The following is a 6,975-nucleotide window of genomic DNA, read 5'->3' as shown; positions in this document are numbered from 1 at the left end:
GGGTAGAAATTCTGCGTGCTCAGTTCCCTGTGCTGGCTGCTATGCATACAGGCTAACTTAAGCTGTTGCTGCTCTCGATGTCATAACTCTCTCTGTGGGTACAATGCAGTAAGTGCAGTCCAAAGGAAAAGCCAGAAGGTCCTGTGATGTTGTTTAAAATGGCGTAGTTTAGTTTCTTTGCTTGAAAATAAGTTGAATACTTTCATTGAAGTTTGGAGGGATCTACAGCAGCTGGCATTAGGTATTACATGAGGGAGAATGTGGGTTTTTTTTGTCTTTATTTATTCACTTTACATCCCTATTGCATTCCCTCCTTCCTCTCCTTCCGGTCCTGCTCTTCCCACTTTCTCTCTCCCGCTTCTCCTCAGAACCCCAACCCATCCCAGCACAGCAAGTCACATCAGGAATAAACATGACCTCTTCTACTGAGGCCCTACATGCATCCCAGATAGGGGAAAGTGATCTAAAAGCAGGCAACAGAATCCACGTCAGACAGTCCCTGCTTGAAATTCTAGGGGACCCACATGAAGACCAAGCTGCCCATTACCTACCTATGTCCAGACCATGCATGCTCTTTGGTTGGTGGTTTAGCCTCTTTGAGCACCTATGATCCTCAGTTAGTTGACTCTGTTGGTCTTCTTGTAGAGTTCATGTTTCCTTTGAGTCCCTCTATTCTTCCCTAATGTTTGGCTGTGGGTCTCAGCATTTGTTTCAATTCACTGCTGGGTGGAGCCTCTCAGAGGACAGTTATGCTAGTCTCCTGTCTGCAAAATAGCCGAGTATCATTAATAGTGTCAGGGGTTGGCTCTCTGCCATGGGGTGGGTCTCAAGTTGGACCAGTCATTGCCTGACCTTTCCATCAATCTCTGCTACATCCTTTTCCCTACACACCTTGTTAGCAGGGTAAATTTTGGGTCAAGGGTTTTGTGGGCGGGTTGGTGTCCTCCTCCCTCCACTGGAAGTCCTGCCTAGGTACAGGATTAGCCCTCTCTACGGCTGTTAGGAGTCTCAGCTAGAGTCACCCCCATATCCTTCTAGGAGCCAACCCCATTGATTCAGCTATTAAAAAGAAAATCATGAAATTTTCAGGCAAATAAATGGATGGGAATAAAAAATATTATCCAGACTGAGGTAACACAGACTCAGAAAGACACACATGGTATGTATTCACTTGTAAGTGGCTATTAGTTACATATCAGAGTATAACCATGCTACAATCCACAGACCCAAAGAAGCTAAGTAACAAGGAGGGGCCAAGGGAGTGTCCTGAATCTCACTGAGAAGGGGAAATAAAATAGACACTGGAAGTGTATGAAGAGAGAGATCAGGGTGGGAGGGGGGCTGGAAGGAGAAAGAGGGTGGGGACCAGGAGGGGGAGGGGAGGTGGCAGGTGAGAGGGTTGTGAGAGAGAAGTGGAACCAATGTGAGATATCTCTGGGGGACTTTGTTTTAGGGAAACGAACATGATCCTTGTTTTAAGCATCATTCAAGCACTTGTGCTAGTTTCTTTTCTTTCTAGCAAAATACCTGAGGGAAGGAACTTAAGGAGAGGAAAGCTTCAGTATGTCTCAGAGTCTCAGAGTCAGTCTAGTCAGTCTATCATGGTGGGAGGACATGCAGAACACAGCAGCTCACCGCCTGGTCTATAGAGTGGAGAGAGGATTACAGCCTTTTTCTCTGCCCCTTTCAGTCTGCCTGAGTACCTAGCCAAAAGCTTGGTGCTGCCTAATTCAAGGAAGGTCTTCCTCCTGAAAGTATGTCTCACCGAAGCTCTGATGATGCCTCCACATTTAATCAAGCTGATAATCAAAGTGATCATGGTCTCTATGTGTTTAGATTAGATTAGGTGATCATATTGTGTAATTATTGTATATATATATATGCATACACTTCTCTGATGGGCTACAAAGTCATACTCTTCATATTTTGTAAACGTCTCTCTCCATGAAAGCAATGTCTCACTGAACTGTTTCTGTAGATCATTGTAATGCTTTAAGCATGGTAAAGTGACAGGAAGTGTTCAAAATTTTGACATTTATGCACTATCAAATGGCTCAGTAGATAAAGGAGATTGTTGCCAAGCCTGATAACCTCAGTGTAACCTCTGAGACAAATCACCAAACAAACAGAAAGGTATTTCGCATTAATTTTAAAATGGCATGAAAACAAGTGAATTAAATTGTCGATTTGTATAAAAGGGATAGAGACATCAGGGACAAGTTTGTTCATCACCAAAAGAAGTGATTAATGGAATTTTTTGTGATAATATTGAAAAGGTACAAGCAAATAAAAATTTTCACCATTTGTTATAAAAAAAATCTTCAAAAACAATAAAAAGAAAGTCATTCAACTGGCCACGTACATGAAATGTACATGTGATATTGACAGTCCATAATGGGAAAGAAAATGTTTTTTCCTTACACTGGAAAGGGAAAGTCTACACCTACTCACAAATTCTACTTGTCACTTTCCTGAATGTTTAAAAATTATAGCCCTTTCTGTTTTGCTAGTAATGTGTGTCTGTATTTGTATTTGAGTGGAATTCCCGAGGAGGCCATAAGAGGGCGTCGGATCCCTTGGAGCTGGAGTGGCAGGCAGCTGTGAGTCACCACCCACCATGGGTCCAGGGAATGGAGCTGAGGTCCCATGCAAGAGCAGCCAGGGTTCTTATGGCCCCTCAGCTGTCTCTCCAGCCCATGGCCCGAAGTTCTAACCAATTTACTAAAGATAGAAAAATCTCACAGAGAAAAGCAGGAAAACACGTTCTGATATAAAATAAATTATCTTCACTGTGAGAAATGCTAACGAATTCACAAAGGTGTGACAGAAAAATATAGAAGCCATAGGGCACACAATACAGTTCTGAAATAGAAAAAAAAAGTGTTTACAATACCTAGTGATGAAAAGTTAGAAGCAAAATGAAATGAAAAACAAAATCATTTGCAATATTAAACTAACACCAAAGGCCAGTATATATAAAATTGCATGACAGTATATAAAGAAATTAAAGATCTGAATTAACAGGGAGAGAGAGAAACCCAGGTTTAGTTCTCATAAGCCTATTCATGTTTAAAATGCAATTTCTGACCACGGTATTCCACAGATTAGTTGACATTCCTATAAAAATCACAACTTGTTTTTATGAAGTAGAATAACTTAGTTTTAAATTATGTCCACAAAAGACAAAGGGCATAAAACAGCAATATATATACATATATACATATACATACATTATATATATATACACACACACACACACATATGCTTTTTGAAGCAAGGTCTCACTCTGCAGCTCTGGCTGTCCCAGAACTGGGTATGTAGGATGGGCTGTCTTCAAACTCACAGAGATCAACACGCTTCTGTCTCCTGAGTGCTGAGATTCAAAGCATGCCTCACCATACTCCACCTGAAAGCAAATTTAAAACCAAGAATAAGAAAGAAGATTTAGGGCAAGAAGTGGACAAAGGTGCTTGCCATCAAGCCTCGTCTCCAGTTCTGGGACCCACATGGGGCAAGCTGAGGACACAGCTCCTGCAAGTTGTCCTCTGACCTGCACATGTCCACAGAGAGAAGAGTGGTGAGTAAGGAGGGGCAGAATGAAGAAGAGAAGGGAGGGAAGGAGAGGGGAGGGAGAGAGGGGGAGGAGAAAGAGAGAGAGCACAAATATATATTTAAAAAAAGGAATGAATTTCCAAGCATACAAATTTACCCAAATGCTACATTAATGATATTTCAAAAATATAATTAATAAATACTGAAACAAATGGCATTGTCTACAAAATGTATAAATGTCAGCCATATTAGTTGATGCAAGTTTAAAGCTAAGGAAAAAAAAAATCTCGCTTTATAAAAATCAAGCTCCAAAGAATCTGTATCTGAGTTGAATATAAAACAAAGTATGTTAGAGGAAACATGGGAACAAGTCTTACTGATTTTAGGTTAGGCATCTTAAACTTCCTTTGATAGAATACAAAGACTGAAATTATAACAATTAGATTAATAATTGGAAACTTGTTACAATAAGAAGGAGGAGAAGACTATTACAGAGGCTAAAATCCTGTGGAATGAATTTGAATATCAACATATTCAAATATTCTTAGGTTTAACAATATAAATATCCTAATAAGACAGTAGGAAAATGTCTAGACATCAGCAAATAAGGGTACAGATGGTAGAATAGCCCATGAAAAAGATTTTTATGTAAAAAACAAATGTACATAAATTGATCATTACTGAAGTAGTGGAGATTAAAAACAAATAATTTTGCAGTGCATATTCATTAGCATGGTGCAGATGGCATTCCTTTCCACCCAGCACAGTTTTGTAAAAAGGAAAAAAAATAGTAGAAGAAAACAACAATCCTAAATCATATGCACTTGATGATATATCATTAAATTACTTATAGCAATAAAAAGGACAGAGTGAAATGAGAAACAGGAAAATATATAATTACATCTGAAATCATTAAAACACCTATTTTAGTTACCGACACAGCAAAGAAGCAAAAACATTAAGTGTGGGAGACTTGCAATTACCATACTTGACATAATTAATATTTTTAGAAAATGTAGCTAACAGCTCAGAATGTAAATTCTTTGCGAGTGCATATTGAACATAACAAAAATAGCCCATACCATGGCCTCCAAAGCAAATCCAACAGTTGCAAAAGCTAGAAGTCGTTTGAGTATTCCTTTTGAGTATACTTCTTTAAGGTAAAATTCAACCATTAGGACTTATATAGAATAGCCCCAAATGTATAGAAAAAATAAATCAGGCAACTAACAACCTAAGTTATGAACCTAAACTATTATGGAGATGTGCTTTTTGGATATATGTGCCATTGTAGAGTTTGATGATAAAGCTGTGAAAGTGGGTTAACATACTGGAGAGATGTCTCAGTGCTTAAAAGCAGATGCTGTTCTCGCAGAGGACCTGGGTTCAGTTCTCAGGCTCCACATGTGGGTTTGCAACCACACCCTCTTCTGGCCTCCGTGGCCACTTTCACCCACGTGGTGCATGTGTTTGTAGGTGCACACATACATGGAGACATATAACAAACACACAGACAAACAAACAAATAAAAAATATAGAAATATAAAAAAGGACCTTTTAAGCACCAAATAGCAAAGGCATGCCAGCACCTCTCTACCTAACAGTATAGCACAAACAGGGGTTGACAAACTACAGAGGCATTAGGAAATGAACAAATGTGGGCACACCTCACTGAAGCGTCCCCAGTGGGCGTTCAGAAAAGCAAAGCACAGTCTTCAGCAATCAGGACGTTTTCTTTAAAAAAAATCAATGAAAAAGAAAAATGACAGCACTTCTTGTAATTCTGTCCTGTAAAGCAGGCAGCCATTTGCACTCAAATCTAGCTGTCCTTTGTGTATAAGTATGTGTGTGTATGTGTGTGTGTTCATGTGTGTGTATGAGTGTATGTGTGAATGTAAATGTGTGTATGTGTGAGTGTGTCTGTGTGTGACAGTGTGTGCAAGTGTGTGCAAGTGTGTGAATGTGTGCAAGAGTTTGTGTGAGTGTATGTGTATGAGTGTGTATCTGTGAGTGTGTGCATGTGTGAGTGTGTGCGCATATAACACAGAGGGACAGAAGACAGCTCAGTGGCTGGGAGCGCTTGATGCTTTTGAGTCTGCAGGTTCTGTTCCCAGCATCTACCTAGTGGTTCACAACAGTCTATCTCTGGTCCTAGGTTATCTGATACCCTCTTCTGACCTCCACATATGTATTACATATGTACTGTAAATGGAACATACATACATGCAGGCAAACACTCATTTCATGTAAAACAAAAATAAATAAGGCACCCTTAAAAGTCATAAAAAACATTACATACCTTCAAGAGATAGTGTCTTTGTGTATTATACATGCACAGAAATTTTAATTTATGCAATTCTATTATATAGAAAGTAGTTCTAAATATGTATAAGTTTTTTACAGGAGAAAGTCAGCTAAATTATAGTTCAAAATACTGTACTTTATTTTTTAATTTAATTTAATTTTATTAATTACACTTTACTCACTTTGTATCCCCCCATAACCCCCTCCCTCCTCCCCTCCCGGTCCCACTCTCCGTCCCCATTTTTCACACATGCCCCTCCCCAAATCCACTGATAGGGGAGGTCCTCCTCTCCTTCCTTCTGATCTTAGTCTATCAGATCACATCAGGAGTGGCTGCATTGTCATCTTCTGTGGCCTGGTAAGGCTGCTCTCCCCTCAGGGGGAGGTGATCAAAGAGCAGGCCAATCAGATTATGTCAGAGGCAGTGCTCTTCCCATTACTATGTAACCCACTTGGACACTAAACTGCCATGGCTACATCTGGGCAGGGGTTCCAGGGTATCTCCATGCCTAGTACTTGGTTGGAGTATGAATCTCTGGGAAGAACCCTGTGTTCAAATTTTCTGGTTCCTGGAAAGGATCATCCTGAGTGAGCTGTCCCAGAAGCAGAAAGACACACATGGTATATACTCACTCATATAAACATATAACATAGGATAAACCTACTAAAACCTGTACATCTAAAGAAACTAATCAAGAGAGAGGACCCTGACTAAAACGCTCAAACCCCATCCCCAAAGGCAAAGAGGATGGACATCAGAAGAAGAAGTAAACAGGAAACAACCTAGGAAGCTGCCACAGAGGGCCTCTGAAAGGCTCTGCCCTGCAGACTATCAAAGCAGATGCTGAGACTTATGGCCAACTGTTGGGCAGAGTGCATGGAATCTTATGTAAGAAGTGGGAAATAGTAAGATCTGGAGAGGACAAGAACCCCACAAGGAGAGCAACAGAACCAGAAAATATTGTACTTTAAAAAATTCTTTTTCTCATATTTGACGGCACTTGCCTTTGAGCTAGATGCCGGGTCAGAACCTGTCTCCTTAGTCCTTGAAGGTCAGGAGCATTACGAATAAATTTGGAATACTCAAAAGAGGTGTGGAAATTCGATTGCTTCCTTGGG

This window comes from Meriones unguiculatus, chromosome 19, assembly GCF_030254825.1.
Source record: "Meriones unguiculatus strain TT.TT164.6M chromosome 19, Bangor_MerUng_6.1, whole genome shotgun sequence".
In the NCBI taxonomy this organism is placed as follows: Eukaryota; Metazoa; Chordata; class Mammalia; order Rodentia; family Muridae; genus Meriones; species Meriones unguiculatus.
Note: the sequence above shows the minus strand (reverse complement) of the source record.